General features: G+C 39.8%; 1 protein-coding gene across 2 annotated transcripts in view; it reads left to right on the top strand.

The window, feature by feature from the left end:
• Nucleotides 1–64: 64 nt before the first annotated feature.
• XRCC4 (X-ray repair cross complementing 4) overlaps nt 65–18,840 on the top strand; it is a 187,311-nt gene continuing 168,535 nt past the window's right edge. Inside the window, exon 1 of one of the 2 annotated variants that reach the window (XM_062599841.1) lies at nt 65–89. The gene's annotated coding sequence lies outside the window, so the exon portion shown is untranslated. Of the gene's footprint in view, nt 90–18,641; nt 18,717–18,840 lie in introns of those variants that run through there. The other variant, XM_062599842.1, reaches the window with a different exon arrangement.

The following is an 18,840-nucleotide window of genomic DNA, read 5'->3' as shown; positions in this document are numbered from 1 at the left end:
GTCGGCGGGCCGCGCCCGCCTCTCATTGGCTGCCGTGGGGCCCGCCGGGGAGCGCGCCCTTTTCGGGGAGGCGGAAGCGGCGCGTGGCGGTGAGGGAGCCGGGGGCGGCCGGGCCGGGCCGGGCCGCGGTGCCGGCCCGCCGCGGGGAGCTGCGGTGGGGGCAGCGGGGCGCTGCCGCGTCGCGGGGCGGTGCCGCGTCCTTCCTGGGCCGGCGGGGAGCGCTCCCCGCCCCCCCCACCCCCGCGGCGAGGCCTAGCGCTGCGCCAGGTGCCGCGGGGCCGAGGCACACGGTTAAGGCCGCACCTGCTTGAAGAGGGGAGCGGAGGGTTTGGGGCTCTTCAGTGAGTTAGTGGTTTGGAGTGGTAAATGGCCGAGGCCTGGTCGTGGCGGCGGTTGGCCCGGCGGTGCTGGCTGACAGAGCCGTTAAAGAGTTGAGGTGCTGCAGCGGACCCTGCCCGGCCTGGCGGCCCCCAAGGGCGCTCAGCCTTGGTGCTAGCTTGGCTTTCCTTTTTGATTTCAGTCTTGACTCTGCAGCTTAAATAATTTTCTAAAATGGAATCACTATCTTAGCATTTGCAGAGAAGACTGGAACTGTTGCTTTCTGGTTACACTCTACCCAAATCTGCTTCTGAGTGGCCAGCTGCTCGCTTTCTCTAGCTCAGTAGTTTGATTGCAAATGTGTTGGTTGTCATTTGAGAGACTGGTTTTATGAAGCTATGGCATTACGGACACCTTGTAAGTTATTTTGATGCTGGCTGTGAAATGAGCAGAAGAACAGCAGCACCTTGTATTAGAATCATCTACATGATGATTCTAATGGGCACATTACTGTGGGACTTAAGAATGAAACCTAAGAAATCAGATCTTAAATACTATTATGCTCTACAAAGTCACAGAAAGGACTTGCAGAATTGCTTTCACACTTGCATTCTATTCAAGCACCTAAGTACCTTAAAACATTTAAACTGAAAAAAGTACATTGACTTCATTACTTACAGCTTGTAAAGCAAAGCTTTCCCTTTAAGTACTACTTAAAAAAAAATAAAGATTAATATACAACTGATAGATTGATGCCAGGGTTAGTGGTAGTACAATTTAGCAAGGTGCCATACCTTGTGGTACTACTGGTGTCATGGCCTTGCTTTAGAACTACTCCCCTATGCATCTGATATAGGTGTCCTGCCCCCTCACCTGACATGCATGTTCTCCAAGTGGCTTCTGCACCTGTGTCTTGTCTTGCCAGCAGGCTTGTAAGAACCTGGTAACTTAACGGAACTGATTTCACCAATGAGCTTCTTTTTTTTAATAACGGTGAGATCACTTGCAGTTGTGTACACCTTCACTATGCTACGTTATGTGTATGTGAGGTGAGCCTTGCTGGGTTGCTTACTGTTTTGTCTTGCTGTTTCTGGTGTACATTTATCTTTTGGTGCTACTTGAAGAGGAGAAATTTTAATCCTTACCTTCTGTCTACTAGGGGGTAACAGTAGCTGGAGAATGTTGTTAAGGTGTTATATCAGCACTCAGGAGCCAAAAATAAAAACATGACTCACATCCTTGAAGAGTAGGTGGAATCTGCAGAAGTTTAGACTGAGATTTTCAAGGTCTCATACCGCTGTTTTATGTCTTCAAGGTTAACGGGATGTAGCTTGTGACTTTTTCAATGTTATATTTGACAAAATATGTACAGTGCTTGTAATTATATAAAAGGGGGGAAAAAGTGAAATCACAGTATACCCATTCAATTTATGATCTAGACTAATTTTCTTCATTAAATAACAAAGTTAAAATACATTTTAGAAAACTACTATAAAATAATATTTCTAATCATTAAATGTTGCTGAAGTAGTACCTTGTTTAAATTTCTTCAGCCTGCCCTTATTGAACCCCAGTTTAGATGGGATTTGAGAACACCAGAGAAAAAAAAAGAATGACGTCTTGATCTAAACGTCAGCCAAATGGCTTACTATCTTGGGATGGAAAATTAATGTGATTAGAGAAAGAGTAAGGCCTTCTGAAATTGTTGTAAATGTGAGGTTTGGTCAAGTTCCATTCATGGCTCTTCTGCTGACTAGAGCTGTGTACCTTACCTAGGTTCAGAAACAGTGTTTTTCAGCTTCTGTGATTGCAGGCAGGGTATCTTTGTGAATCTTTATCTTTCCTAGGGTCTGTGCCTCTATACATGTGAGATCATAAAAAGGAAGGTAGTAAAAGGCTGTGAATATAAAGATTTTACTGGAATTTAATAATGGATAATGGAATGAAAAACAAACAAACAAAAAGACCGCTGTCAAGCTATAAAAGGCTTACCAGATTATGTACGGTACCACGTTGACACAAACTAAGGCAAAGTTTAAGGAGAGAATTACTGAACAAGTTACTGTTGCTTACTAATCTAACAGTCAAATCAAATCAAAGTAAGCAGTATATCTTAAAGGAAAAATTACAAGTTGAAAAAATGCTTTTGTTATGTGTATGCCTAACCAAAGGGCTCTGGTGTTACTCCCTTCCAAGAAATACTAGTAATTTTACACAAGATTATTTGACTTAAAAAGTACTGAGAAACCTACCATTTGGAAAATTATTGGAATAATTGGAAAAATATTGTAATAAAGCATCTGCTTTACAGACTTTGAGATGAGTTTTCGGGCTAGCCTTGTGGGAAGGAACGTCTTCCAACAGAGTACATGGATCCGAGATCGTAAAATAAAAAGGGTGTCTAATCTTACATGATTGTAAGAGTGCAGAGACTGAGAACTTTTGTGCTCTTGATCTAGACGTCAGCCAAATTGCTTGCTATCTTGGGATGGAAAATTAATGCGATTAGAGGAAGAGTAAGGCTATATATCCAATCACAGGCTGCGTTTGTTTTTACAAATAAGGCTAATGGTTATGAAAGAGATTTTGTTTATTGGTGTACAAAAGGATCTTAGAGGCCACCCTTTTCAGCACAGTAGCTGGACAGGAAAGAAGGAGCGTAGGGCTTTCCAAATACAGTCAGCTGTGTCAAGCTTATGGTGGAAGACTCACAAAAACCTTAGGAGAGATTTGTGTTGACTGAGCAAATGAGGGAAGCTTAGACAGGAGTTGGAAGCAGCAAACTGTATTGTGTAGGCTTAGATTAAATTTCACCAGCTGCAAATCTTAGCATAAAAATTAAATTAAACTACAGCATACAGTGGCAGTAGGCATAATGAGGATTAAGCTGAAGTGTTAATTTCAATTAAAGCTAAGCATCTTCCTCATACAGGATAATTATTTTTGGAGATAAGGGGCAAAGCACTGGCTGAAATATTCGTGTGTATATTGGTAATAAACCTTACTTGACTTGCCGCTCAGAACCTCCTGAAGGTCCCACCACCACCTTGGTCATGGAATTACATAGATGAAAAAGATGCCTTTAATTTTTATGATCCTTCTTGGATCTTGTTTATATGAGAGTTTTGCAATATTATTGTTGTTTTTTTTTTACCTTTACTAAAATAGATGCTTTTTTTTCTCTAAATCATGAGACAGAGTTGGTGCTTTTCCATTTTAATTTTTTTTAAGCATATACTTGTTCATTCAAGCTTTGTGGGTGTTTTTATGTTAGGTTTTTTACTTGTTTTGCATCATCAAATATCAAATAAATGCAGATATAACTGTGAAAGGAAAGAAAATGCAACGGGTGAAGCGATACTTAAAACTATACTGAAACAGTGTATATGAGCTGTGAAAAACTAACTCTTCTGCTCTGTAGGCTCAGTTTTTTTTATGTTGCTGTACCTGTGTTAGTTTAGATTCATTGTGTTTGTTCACTTTCATTTCACGCAGTAATTGGCAGTAGTGGTTCTGTCCAGCTTTTCCAGTTGGGAACCAGAAAGCCCAGAAACGCTAAGGTGAAAGGCAACCCAATGTACAGCGAAGCCTGAGCTTAACTGAGACTTATTTTTATAACACTTATGTGCTGTTTTACTTTTTTTTTTTCTTTTTCTCAGATAATTTTTCCTGTGCCATCATTACATTAGAATTGATTTAATTTATATGAGGAAGCAATGACTTACAGTCTTAACACTTCTGAGACCTGGATACCGATGCTCTACATGTTTGCCTTGTTACAATTTACACTTTAAAATCTCAAAACTGTTCCTAACTGATGGACTATTAAAACACTTTTATGCTATATTTTTCTAATGACTACCTAATTACCCTCTTCAAGTCCCAGTGGCACCTTTCCACTGGTATACCCCTGCTGTGGCTTCACATTAAACTGCAGATTTCTTTTTTTACTCCAGTGCAAGCTAGTGTTCTTTAGTACTTGTGAAGGAAAACTGATACTGAATATCTGGCTTCCTTAAGTAGATCCCCTGCTTGGTATCAAGTGCCTGGGGACAGTTTAATTTTTGTGTGTGTGTGTTTTGGATTTTGTTCATTTGGGTTTTTTTTTTGTTTTTTTTTACCTAGTCCATAATAAGAAAAATATACCATTCAGAAGTACCAGGAAACTACTCAGAAAAACAATGAGCTGATAGGTCCTGAAAAGCATTATGGTTTTATATAGAGAACTTAAGATGCAAAAGGTACAAGTAACTCTTGTGAAGCCTTTATTTTGCCTTTTGAAATGAAGTTTGTACACTTAACACTGAACACAAGGTAATTGCTGTATAACTGATTGTTTAGGGGATAGAGGAGGTGGTCAGTGAACTTACTTCCAGTATGTATACTGGCAACTGTATTCTTACTTAAAAAAAAAAAAAAAAAAAAAAAAAAAAAAAAAAAGGCAGTGAGCTTTGTAAAGGTATAGGACATGTGGACTGGATTCTCTCCTAGGTAAACTATCATCATGTCAGTCATTTGTAGATCTGAACTCTCCCATTCTGGATTATTCCACATGTATTATCACAAAGCCTAAGCTAAACTGGTGCCAAACTCTTTCTGTGGGTTTCTTTGCCTATTTTGAAGGAGTGTAGCGTGCTTTATGATTAGCAATACCTTTGGCACCCTATGCATATGTATCTGTCCTGTTATCTGATATGTTGAATCTCATGGATTGGCACTGAAGGTAGGTTAAGAAACCAAAGGTAGACCTGTGCCCATCTGTAGAATCAGATGAAGTCAGTGCTCATTATTGGTTGATGTCTCTTTGCTTCATCTTCAAACCCTGATTGCTCAGTCTGATCACTCACAAAAGAGGTTCTGCCAGAGGATGACTTAAATTTCAGTTTTGCAGCTCTTTATTCAGGCATGGTTATCACTTTGCATTGAAAATGAATATACCAGTCCCTTGAAAATGTCTTTTGAATTGTTTTTCTGTATGGGCAAGATTAAATTAATAAATTAAACATTGTAATTCATTTGTTTTTAAGTAGTGTATGCTCTTTGTTTTACAGAGAAATCAGTGTAGCCTACTACAATTTATAACTAGAAAATGGAAAGAAGAACATATTAAAACTTTTAAATGAAGACAGAGTAATACAGGAAACTTCTTCAAAGAAAATGCCTTAGGAAACTGTTTAGTAAGATAAGGCAATTTGGAGTCTAGGACTATTTTTTTTTTCTGTTAATTTGACAGAGATGGGAAATTAGACTAATCTCTCTCTGAAAAGCTCTGGATATAGAGAAGGGAGGAGAGGAGTATACGTAAGTCTTGATATTTATACCTTTGCTTGTCTCACTGAACTGGTTACTGGTTGTTTTTCCATTTTTTTTGGCTCATTTTTCAAAGCACTTCAGAACAGACACACGGATATAGAATTATGTCTATCAGTATCTATCTTTTTTTTTTTTTTGGTTTCATTTATCCTTGATGCCATCTTGTTACTTTTACCTATAGAAACAATCATGAATTTGACAACACTAAATTTATTTGACTTTTTTGAAAAAAAAAAAAAGTCTTTTTAGTGGATTCTGTTGCTTACTGAAGCTAAGTCAAACTTTTACAGAAACATGTCAAATCCAGTGGGATTACAGTAGAAGGTGTACAGGGGGACTAAAAATAAGACAAAGTGAATCTGTAGGACAAGTTGGTTTTCTGTCTTGAATATTGTGATAACATATAATCTTAGAGAAGGCAATGTTTTGAAAAACATGATACCTCAACCAATATGTGTTATCCAAACATACATCAAAAGGACATATGTATGTATTTTTGCATCTGCAAAGGATGATTAAAATATACCGATTATTTCTCCCTCTTCTCCCCTGACCTCCCTCCAGCACTCAAATGGATAATACTAACTTGGTGAACACTGGAGAGAGACCTTTGGAAATGTGGCAAAGATACCAGGAGTTCCTGACTCTCAGTTCTTAGCTGTCTTATACTGCATTATTTGCAGGCTCAGAAGTTGTGTGCAGCAGAGAGAGGACAGGTTTGGGCTGCTTTGTTTTGAGAAAGTGAATTTTGCTCCTTTAATAAACTGCAGCATTTTTCAAGGGAAGGCAAAATAGTTATGGCTCCTTGCCGCCGTTGGCTGTTAGGGTCTTGGAAAGCTTGGCTGACCTACTGCCAAGCTAGGGTTATAGGAAGGTGTTTGGGCTTGCCTCTTGCAGAGGTAATGAAGGCAGGGAAGCTGTCTCTCCTGGGCATGCCTGCTGACTTTGCATCCCACATTTGCCTGTTTGGGGGCTGGCGTGGCCTCCTTTGATCATCGCCTGCTTCTGTATGCACTCTTTAACTTCAGTGCTAGAATTAACTTTTTCATTAGGAAAGTTTCAGTTACATGATTAATTTTACTTCTTACAGCTTGGTAACATTTGCATAGTGTATTGTAATTGCTCCAAGAAAACCTTAAGGTTTGACAGTGTGCACACAGTGAACTGTTAGTGTTGGAATGATTTCTCTGAGAAGAGTGAAAAATAAAGTTTTTACCTTTTTAGAAATATATCTGGTTATTCTAATGTTTTCATGTATGTACTGGTATAATTCCCTGCTTAGGTGTTTGTTTTAAAATATGAAGGCCTTTTAAGCCTGTTGTAGCTTAAACTGTCTCCCAGTGTATGTGCTTGTAAGTAAGCTTGGCAAGTCTGGATGCCTGGAGTTGGTAGTAGGTTAGGCCTGAGATTTCAAGGGGATGAAAGACACCAGGGTGGGCTTTGCCTCCAGGCTACAATTAAGATCAAAGCCTGTTGGTAAGATTCCTACTATAAAGGTTGTTGACTGTCTGCTTCCTTCTGTTTCTCCTCATTTTTCAGCTGCTAACTGTAGTAACTAAGTCTGACATGGCTTGTTCCTTATCGTAGAGTCCAGATCTTTTGTGGCAACTGTAGCATACCCTATTGGCCCCTGGAGTGTGACAAGCCAGGGAGCTTTTCTAGGACAGTTGCACAGAAAGTATGTGCCTGTTTCCAATCCTCGCATGGCTGCTGCAGAGCTGTGGGAAATGAGTGCAGCTGTGAGGCCCTCATTTCCGCAGTTGGGTCCATAAGAACCAAATACTGACCGGAGCTTCCCTAACGTCAATCTCTTGATCAAATGTTGTTGTGCATGACTGAATTTTTCTAATGGGCCATCCTAAGGTCTACATGAAGTTGTGAAGTCATTCAGTCACTTCTGTATACGCAGCACCAAATATTGATTAATTTCCTTCATCTTCAAGACAAAATTGTATTATTGACAAAACTGTGGTATTTGTGCTTTTAATATAGAACAAAGTTTGTTTTGTTTGTTAAAGGAACAAGTAGAATTTTGGTTGCATGTAATATAAAATGCATTAGGTGCCTAAATTTCATTAGAAAATCAGAACACTTTATTTTTATCTTTGGTGTTCAAAAGTATATTTAAATTGCAGCTGAAGGATTGTTACTGATTTTTTTTTTCTTTCTTTTTTTTTAAACAGATATTGCGGTTAAGGGCATGGGAGGCTTATTATGAGATATGATGGAAAGGATGCTGTAATGTTTTCTTGATGCTACTTGGCCCTTTTCTTTCTTTCTTTCTTTCTTTTTTTTTTTAAGGAAGTCCTTAGTCCTTATTGAGTAGATAATAGAGCTTAGATAAACTGATTCATGGTTAAAGGGTTTAGAAGATATTTTAATGTTCCTCCTCTTGAAATAGTAGAGGTAATGGAATTTTAAATTAGCATGAGGGAAAAATCAATTTATATGTTGAATATATCTCTAGAAATATACCTAAATGTAGACATATTCTTGCCTTCCTTTAGAAAATGAAGTAATAACCAGTTTTAATCTTTAAAAGCAATCTAATTTCTTCTTCACTGCTCTAAACTTCAAATAATCCATTTGTAAATATGTATAATAGCTCATGAATCGTACTAGTTCTCTGTCTAAGTTAACCATTCACTTTCTCCTGATTCTTAGATCCAGATTTGTATTGTATGCTATGGTCAAATCTATGACACCAGGGGTCAAGTTATAGACTTAAATAACAGGGTGCTCTATATACTGGTCTTCTATTCTGAAATCACTGGAGATAGCACCCTATTTTTCTCAACAAGAAAGCACTTAACTTAATTGCTCCATTAGAGAGATACAGTAGCTCTTTCTGATCTGTAAGTAGCCTTCCATGCATAGCTGCTGAAGTTGGAAGCACCTGCAGCCAAAGCAGTTTGGAAAAAAAAAAAAAGCCATTACTCTGCATGAAAAAAAATAAAATGCTCAATTTCAAAATATCAATGATGCTGTGTTGGTGCAGCCCTAAAAGATTTGGCTTTTGGTCTATGCCTAGTGCTATCCAAAACAACATACAAAATTCTTTGTAAACTAATTTTAGAAGTGTCTTGTTTATTCAGAAGCAACTGTGTACAGTATTTGTTCAGAGAGCACGCTCCAGTCAATTTGCAAACCAGCCAACAGCTGATTTCTCCTTAAAAAGAAACATTGCCTAATATAGATCATAGATGCCAAACACCAAAGGGACAAAGTGCTAAAGATAAAGAGCTGAATCCTCGATTGTTCAAAGTCCTCAATAAAGCCTCAGATTTACAAATTTGGGGTGGGACTCAACTGTTCCCACCTGCAAGCTTGTCTCAGATCCTTAGCTCAAACATGGTAAGGTGCTGATATGTAGTGTGACCTTCTGTGCCCTCAAGGAGAAAAATACTGACTTTCTTATGGCTCTAATCAGTCAGTTCCTCTGAAGTTTTTTTTTTTTTTTTTTTTTTTTTTTTTTTTTTTTTACAGTAATTGAGAAGGGAAAAAATACTGGCTGCTCTGACTTTATTGAGATAGGGAATGCAAAGAGCCTACAGAGACAGTGTTACTGAATTTTGAAAGGTACTCCAGGGTACTCCTCTGTTTTAATTGACTCACAGATGATTATTATAGTGCTATAACGAGGGTCTGATTTCAGTAATTTAACTGGATGGCCGTAAAAATAGGCTGTTTTTTTATTCAGTAAGTCTTGATAACTTCAGTAGCTATGGGACTGCAAAACAGTGAGAGTGCCAAAGTTCAGGTGACTGTTTTAATCATTCAGAGCACTACTGCAGTTCTTATCTGTGTCCCTTCCTTCCCACTCAAAGAACTGAAACGAGATTTTTAGAGTTTCAGCTCTCCTTCATCCTTTTCTTTTTGACTCTTTCATTGCGAAACTACTACGTGGTGGTGGTGGTAAGGAGGATGTTAATTAAAACTTTAAAAAGCAATAACAGCTTCTACAAGCTCGTCTGACCAGTTCCGTGAAAATTCAGGTCCCAAGTTGGCAGTATTATTCAGGTCCTGTTGTCTGAGCACTTAAACTGTTCTGTCATGTGTTTATGCTTCTGTTTTAGATATGGTAATGATAGATTATAGAATCTATCATGAGACACTAGCCAGAGCAGAAGAATACTTTGGCATTCCCGGTCGTAGTTCTAGTGGGACTACTTTTTGAATGTGTAATTCTAAATTCTTAGAGAAGCACATCCTGTCATTCTGCGTGTTTGGTGATCACAACAAGGAAAATTCTGTTGAATAATTTGACTTCTAAAGCGTAACCAGATGCTGAATTGAAAGGTAGACAAACTTTTTCACTTCTGTAATCTTGTCATTAGTGTTTGGGAGGCAATATAGCCACAGTAGCAATAGGAAACATAACTTGTAGGACCAGGTCTCCAAAAATAGTCTCCTCTTTGTGCATATGTAGTATCTTCTCTTGTGGAGTTGACAAAAAAAAAAAAACAAACAAAAAAAAATAGATTCAGTCAGGTGGAAGTTCTTGGAGGTGTGTTACCTGACTTCTACCTTCTTGGAGGGAAAAAAAAAAAAACACTTTAGCAGCTACACTATAATATTTATAGCTTTCTTTGAGTGTTGGTTTGGGGCCAGAGGTTGGCAAATCCCTTGGCAAACATCTTTGTGTGCCCCTCGGACTTTGGCAGTACACTGCTTTTTATTGTTTTTTGCTTTTCCTCTCACCAGTGAAAGCCCTAGGGCAGAAACTCCAGCGGGAACATGATCACCTTTTGGTGCCTGAAGTTTTTCAATATGCTTGACATATTGAAAGCTGATAGATGAGGACAAAATGTAGTAAGAAGGCAGGTGAACTGAGATATGTTAATTAGAAAGGGGGTGTCTTAATTTACTGAAGTATAGGGCTATATATGTCTTTTACAGGTGTTGGGCAAAATGACTTGTAAATCCTGTAAATACATAGCTAATTTCTGTGATTCAAGCAGGATGTACAACTTCCTCTCTCTGAAATTCTTTTCCAGTAATGTGCTGCTGTACATATATTATTAAGTTTTGCCTTCTAGAATGGACAAGATGCATACATTCGTCTGATAGTAGAGGAGTAAGGAAGATCTTTTGATTCCCTTCCTGCATTTTTTTTTTCTTCTGTTAATGGTAACTGTTAGTTGCTAAATAGTTAGGGATAACTTCTTTGCTGTATTTTGCATTATTCATGCTTTACCTGTTTGTGGTGCATCAATAAACTTGATTCATTCTCACTTCACTAATGTGCAAATTTAACTTAAAAAAAAAAAAAAAAAAGGCTGTGTACTTCTAATGCCACACATCATCTTATTAAGACTTGAAAAACTTTACATAACATGTAGTACATCAGCTAATGTGCTAGGAAGTACTGCATTATACATTATTGAGAACAGACTCTCAAATTAAGCAAGGAAATAGTACCTTGTAATTTATCTTTGATACCTTTAAATCAGTGAAGTTCTATTCTGGGAGGAAGGCTCTAGGAATAAAATTTTCGTTTCAGGCAGTTTGCAGTAATACTTGTGCCTTAAACCAGGAATCGGCATCCTCTTTGCTGGATGGCATCTTGCTAAAGATGGCAGGACCTGAGAACAGTGGGTGTTTTGAGAGGGGCAACTTGCTCAGCTGGAGCAGGGAACTTTTGTTTTCCACAACAGTTCTGGCTCTTGATATATTTTGAGGTATATTTGGCCTGTGAATTAGGAAGTAGAAGTGTGCCTCTCAAGAGGTACAAAGGTAGTGCTCTTCTGCATAATACGGTTTGAGGTTTGGGTGATGCTCCCCACTGCAACACTGCAGTAAATCCTCTCTGTGGTAGAGCTGTACTACTGCAAGTTTTGTGGAGCAGTGTCTTCTTTTATAAATATATGTATATTTAAAAAAAAAAAAAAAAAAAAAAAAAACAGTAGGGGACAATATTATTTTTTCCTTGCAGGAATGTTTGTATATGTGGTGTAGGACAGATTAATGTTTATAAATCCATTATGCTCCTCTTGGAGAGGAGTAACAGCCATTATGTACAGTTGAGAAATCTTTGAGCTTTTGCTGATGAATTGAAAGCATCGAGTGCTTAGAGATCTCAACTAAGACTGAGGTCTGCTTCGTGAGGTTGTTTCGAAACAGTTAGTAATAGATAATACTAGTCTTGGAAGGTCAGTGAGCAAAACGGAGAAGATAAAGGCTGGTGAAAAAGATGCTTTCATTTTATGCCAGCTTGTAGAATTAAATTGTTTGTTCAAAGATGCACACTAAAATGTGGCAAAACTTAGGGACTACATTTTGTGTTCTGTCAGTGAAAAATAACATTCTGCTGCACTGGGTACTCCTTAGTTCTTGTTTTTAATTAAATAATATTTAGTCACAGGTCAAAATCCTATGGAAGCTTTCTCAGTTCAGCTGCTGTGCTCCTTTCTTCCTCTTAACAGTAAGCAGCTTCTGTCTCCATCGTTTTAGCCATTAATGTGGAGAATCTCCATTTTTAGCTGTTACATGGTGTGAAATACTGCTATGTGAAGGCAGATGCATGAGAAGCATGTGAGTATGACATCGTAGGAATGCAACTTCAGGTTTTTACATTCAGACCTTGTTAGTGCATCTGTGAAGAGACGTATTTTTTTTTCCTGTATAGAGAGGCCTAGAAATATACTCTTTATATCACTTTTTTTCTGACTGAGGGCTGATGCTTCATCCTCATTATCTTCATATAAATACAAAATTTGAATCTATAACCTTGCTTTCTGTTATGAGTGCTCTGCATTAAAAAGAAAGCCTCCGAGGCAGGTGGCTTTTACTGACTGCTGGTTTTCTTTGTGACAAAGATTGAGTGCAATGAAAAAAAGCTCTTATGTGTGTGTGTGTGTACACACACACACACACACACACACACACATATATATGTATATACACCCACACATATATAAAAAAAATAAGAAAATATTTAAATATATATATTATTTATGAGATACAAAAATAATATATTTTTTATATATATATATACACACACACACACACACACATATATATATAAAATAGAGAGCCTTGTATACTGTCTGTGTGGGTCTATTTACTACCTTTAAGTAAAAAAAGAATAATTAAAGTCATCTTGAAAACAGTGTGTTTTAAGGAAGGGACCTCTACTAAAATACTTCGTAAGAGGTTCTGTATTGTTCCAGAACTTTTTTTTTTTTTTTTTTTTAGTCTGACAGGCAAAAGAAAATACATGGCGGTATACTTAAATACGTTCTTAAATACGTTACAGGCATTGACTTGTGTTTCCTGTCATGTGTTCTTTATTGACCCCTATCCATGCAGTTTTTGCACTACAAATCTTTCAAATGGCTTTCATTCCATAAACAGTAACTTCAGTGACCTTGCTCCAGGCTTCCATGCCCCAAATGGTTCAATTTCTGTTCTTCCTTGCAGTTCTGTTCTTGCTATGCAATTGTATTGTAAATGTTCAGAAATGGCTAGTGCATTGGCTATGGAAACAGAAAACTTTTTGAACTTGAATTATTTATTTACTTATTATTCTTAACATCTTGATTTCTTGTATTGCTTCAGTAAATTGATCTGCAGATTATGACATTTCCAATAGTATGATAGGTAATGATTTATGGATAAAAATGGTAGTGTAATTAGTGTTAATTTGGTTGGTTAGAATTTATGATGCCTAGTTTTGTATATGTGACTTATCTCTTCTATTCATACCATAGTTTCCATGTCCTAAACTTTTCATGAAAAATTTTTAAACAGAGAAATGTTGTAGTGCTTATGTGCGCATATTTGAGCCTTAAGCTGCAAGTGTTTTTTTTTGTTTTGTTTTTGGATTTTTTTTATATTTGATGAAAATATAATGTGTATTCAGGCATGCTGGAAGTAGCTAGTTATGTTTTAACGAAATTGTGGAAGTCAACAGGCATATTACACGATGTTCCTCTTGCTGTTTAGAGATGCTGTTTGTTAACAAAACCACAATACATACGTATTTGGACTAACTATTAGATGCAATTAACTTTTCATTGCATTAACATAATTAGAGTTTAAATTTGATTAAAAGTTTGCATTATTGAAATGCAGTTCTATTGCTGTTAATGCAGCTCTATGCTTGCATAACTAGTCTTAATTTAATGTGTTTTGCACCTTTTGAATACTGTATGCTTGTTCAGACAAGGGAAAGGCATTTTCAAATGTTTTAGATAATAGCTGAGCACTGTGAGACACAGTGTGGGCAACTGGGGTTCCTGACCTGAAGAGGTCAACTTCTTGGGAGACCGAAGGTAGTTAAATTTGTACGTAGATTTGGCTCTTGATATCCAATGAGCAAAGAGCTTCTTGCTGTTACCAGAGTCCCCTTAGGGTCTGAACTGAAGCTGACCAGGATGTCTTGTTGCTATGCTTTAAATGGAAATCTTGATAGAGCTTTTAGTACCTACACCTGCCCAAACATCTATGTACTCTGTGCATGCTGTTTCTTCCTCAGGCAGAGCAATCACTTGAACCTTCTTGGACCACTAGCATCTGTGATATGGATCTATGCAAATCTTGGGTTTCATTGTGCTAATGCACGTGTCATGGCAAGACCAGTACGGCCTGACCCTACTCCCTTGTGTAGGGGGCCTCTCATGACCTTTGTGAAAGGCTACCTAGGGGAAATTACTGAAGAACTTAAAATATCAGACAACTGAGGAATAATGCAAAAGTTAACAAAATTATAACAAAACTTTCTTATAACAAATCCTACTTTATAACAATTGTATCATAGAATCAGTAAGGTTGGAAGGGACCTCTGGAGATCATCTAGTCCAACCCCCCTGCTCAGCAGGGTCACCTAGAGCATGTTAGACGGGGTTGCAGAAGGAGACTCCACAACCTCTCTGGGCAACCTGTGCCAGTGCTCCGTCACTCTCACAGGGAAGAAATTCCCCCTCATGGTCAGGCAGAACTTCCTGTGCTTCAATTTCTGCCCATTGCCTCTTGTCCTGTCACACGAGACAGCTGAAAAGAGTTTGTCCCCATCCCCTTGACACCCTCCCTTCAGGTACTTGTACACATTGATAAGATCCCCCCTCAGTCTCCTCTTCCGCAGGCTGAAGAGGCCCAGCTCTCGCAGCTGTTCCTCATAGGGCAGATGCTGCAGCCCTCTGATCATCTTCATAGCCCTATGCTGGACTCTCTCCAGTAGCTCAATGTCTGTCTTGTACTGGGGAGCCCAGAACTGGATGCAGTACTCGAGATGAGGCCTCCCCAGGGCTGAGTAGAGGGGCAGGATCACCTCCCTTGACCTGCTGGCAACACTCTTCCTAATGCACCCCAGGATACCATTGGCCTTCTTGGCCACAAGGGCACATTGCTGTCTCATGGTCAGCTTGTCATCCACCAGCACTCCCAGGTTCTTCTCTGCAGAGCTGCTCTCTGGAATGTCATCCCCCAGCTTGTACTGGTGCCTAGGGTTACTCCTCCCTAGGTGCAGGACCCTGCACTTGCCCTTGTTGAACCTCATGAGGTTCCTCTCTGCTCAACTCTCCAGCCTGGCCAGGTCTCTCTGAATGGCAACACAGCCCTCAGGTGTATCAGCCACTCCTCCCAGCTTGGTATTGTCAGCAAACTTGCTGAGGAGGCACTCTGTCCCCTCATCCAGGTCATTGATGAAGATGTTGAACAGGATGGGACCCAGGACTGAGCCCTGCGGGATGCCACTAGCCACAGGCCTCCAGCTAGACTCCATGCCACTGATGACGACCCTCTGAGCCTTTCAGCCAGTTCTCAACCCACCTCACTGTCCACTCGTCTAACCCACACTTCCTGAGCTTATCTAGGAGGATGTTATGGGAGACAGTGTCCAAAGCCTTGCTGAAGTCAAGGTACACAATGTCCACTGCTCTCCCCTCACCTACCCAGCCAGTCATTCCATCAGAGAAGGCTATCAGATTGGCTAAGCAGGATCTCCCCTTGGTGAATCCATGCTGGCTACTCCTGATCACCTTCTTTTCCTCGATGTGTCTGGAGATGACATCCAGAATGAGCTGTTCCATCCCCTTTCCAGGGATGGAGGTGAGGCTGACTGGCTTATAGTTGCCTGTGTCTTCTTTCTTGCCCCTTTTGAAGACTGGAGTGATACTGGCTTTCTTCCAGTCCTCAGGCACCTCTCCAGTTCTCCATGACTTTTTGAAGATGATGTTGCCAACACCAGTGGTGTAGCCAGTTGTTGATTTAGAAAATCTTCCTACTCCTCCCATGCCTCCCCCTAATCAGCAGGACCGATGAGAAGACCACCTCGGCTCCCATACCCTTGACCACTGTGCCCAAGGCCTTGAAGTCTTCTTTGATTGTTTCTAGTTTGTTCTCTGTATCGTTAACACCCATGTGAAAGAGCAGCAGAGGGTAGTAGTCTGATGAGCGGACAAGCCTTGGTAGCCTTTCTGACATATCTTGTATCCTCACCCCTGGCAGGCAGCAAACCTCTCTAGAGGAGGGGTCAAGTCAGCAGATAGGCACCTCTGTCCCCCTCAGCATGGAATCACCCACTACAACCACTCGTCGCCTTTTCCGAGTGGTCACGCAAGGCACAGGGTCAGACAGCCCGGTTGCTTCCCTTGAGGCCAGGTCTGGGTTCTCCTCATCCTGGAGTGCACTAAACCTGTTCTTCAACTGTAACTCCATGTCTACAGGAGGATTATGGGCCATTCTTCTTTTTGTTTGAGAAGCAGCTAGCTTCCAGCCTTCTTTGACAGTGCTGTGCTGTAGTATTTCACTCTTCAGAGTCCTCCAGCAACTCCCCTGCTGCAGGGAATAGGGACTCTGGGAGCAGTATGGTCTCTGAGAGCACCATGTCTATCTCCTGCTCACTTTCTTGCATGTTTCGCAGTCTACTGACTTCATCCTGCAACTCTCTGACTTGACAACACAAATTGTCAACAAGAACACACCTCTTGCAGGAGGGTGGACCAGCAGCCCAGGCCTTCTGGAGAGGCTCCAAGTGCTCCCTGCAGCCTGGGAGGTGTACGGCAGCATCTGCTGCAAGAGGCTCTGTCTGGGTTGAAGCTTCCGACACAGCTGATGTAGTAATTCCCACAGCTACTGGCAAATATGCTTTATGGCGAGTTACAACCATGTTAGCAAGAGTGGGCACTACTAGCACTGGAAAAAGAAAGATGTCCTCTTGCACCTAACTGTGCAAACTGCTGCATAAACTGCTGCCTCTGTTTGCTGCGCTCTGGGAGCTGCGCTCCAGGCCTGGCTCTTAAATAGACCTCTCCCTACTACCGACTCACAGGATACTTAAGAAGGGTGGACAGCTTTTCATTGGCAATAGATAGATGTTTGGAAGGTGCTTAAATCCTTAAGTTGTATTTTTCTTGCTGTTAATATACATATTGGATTTACTGGGTGAATGAACATATACCTCATCTTCATTCCCCTTTCCTTAAAAAAAAGAGGGGGGGAGAGGGAAGAGGGGATGCAAAACAACTGGGTACCCCAAGCCACAAATAAGTACAGGACAGGATACAGTGTGCTCTATGAAAATACTATGTCAATGTTAACTTCAAAATTGGCTGTTTTTTCATTATTCTATGGAACAGACTGCTGAATGCAGATATAATGATCCTGGGAACCATGAGATTCATTGTGATGCTAGACTGTACATAAACATGTGATTCTTTAAAAGGTCTTATGTCAAGTGCAGATTGCCAGGTTGCTTTGATATTGAGCTATAAAATCCAGTATGATATATATCAAGTTTTCTGCAACTGCAACATCCAGTTTTCTAATAAGTTCTTTTGCTGTTGCTGGCTTTCACTGCTCTGTTTTGCAGAGGGTCTTAGTAGCAGGCTTTCAAGTGGCAGTCATCCAGCTGAATACTGCCTCTTTCCATTTATATTCCATATGCTGAGTGTTGGGTGATAGAAGACTATGAGCTGCAAGACTATGGCACTGCTTGTGTATACTAACTTTGCATTCCCTGGTTTCCTGACATTTAATTTCTTATTCTAGGAATATTCAAATATATCTGGCTGATGGCATTGCTCTTTATTAAACCTTAATTGTTTTTTTCAGTTTTCTGTTTGGAAATGTTGTCATTTCTCTGAAAAAAAATTAATTTGTAGAGGGGGAAAAAACAATATAATTCTAAGCTGTATAAGCAAGTGTGCTTGTACTTGTACCAATGTTATTTATTTAAAACTAGCTATATAAACCAGTGGTTTCTTTTCAAAGGTGCTTAGCAATCTTAAGTGTTAAGGACCAGGGTGTGGCAAATCTTTATTTCAGTGTGTGTGTGTGTGTGTGAATTGAGAAGTTTGAGGTACCTGCTGTAGGCTTTTGGGTATCTAGAAGGTGATGGGGTTGAAGTTAATTGAACTGGAAGCTAGTGATTTTGCTGGTGGGATATAAACAAGCTTGAAACAAGAAGTATTTAGCTGGTGAGCTGACAATCTGAGCCTTGGTTTCTTGCAGGCTTTTGTAGTCGTGTTCTGTGAAGGCTACATAGGCTTTTCTATTCCTGCTCAGAGTATAGTCAGAAGATCAAGTCAAATATCCGTTTAGGCTACTGCCAGAAACAGACTACTGAACTCTGCAGCTCAGAATTGTAAAGAACATACAGTGAGTTCAGAAAGCTTGATCTTTTCTAATTGTGTATTCCACATTTTCATCAATCAGTGGGAAACTGTATTTAATTTTTTTTTGCCCTTTTTTCTGTTCCAGTCTTCTGCTTGTTGCGCTCCAAATCTATTTTTTTTCCGATAATACAGAATCTAACCCAAAGCAAATACAGAGTGAGAACTAGCTATACTTCTGAATTACTGAAGTAGTAGAATTTTGGAATTCAGTTGGTTTGGGAAAATCTCTCTGGATGTAAAACAGGAATATCTACTTCTGTATCATCACTACCAAGATCCTGCCATAGGAGGATGCTGCTGCTGGAGCTCGATGAGCAATAGTCTGTAGGGGAAGGCCAAGCAGGAGGCAAGCCTCCACCCTGAGAAAAAGGGAGAAAGATTGGGGTTAGAAGACCCTTAGAAAATTTGTCTGAGTGGACAAGACAGAGAGGAGAACATTGGTCCTTTGTGCTTCGTGAAGTTATTCAGGTGACCCACCAGTTTTACAACAAATATTTTCTTTCTGAAGATTGCTCCTCCCCTAGCCTTTTACAGATTGCATCTCGATGTTATACTTGTTATGCAAGTGGATTAAGTGAGTGATTAAGAGTGA

The sequence above is a fragment of the Rhea pennata genome, chromosome Z, assembly GCF_028389875.1.
Source record: "Rhea pennata isolate bPtePen1 chromosome Z, bPtePen1.pri, whole genome shotgun sequence".
Taxonomy (NCBI): Eukaryota; Metazoa; Chordata; class Aves; order Rheiformes; family Rheidae; genus Rhea; species Rhea pennata.
The sequence above is the reverse complement of the archived record's forward strand: the minus strand, read 5'-3'. Positions and strand labels throughout refer to the sequence as shown.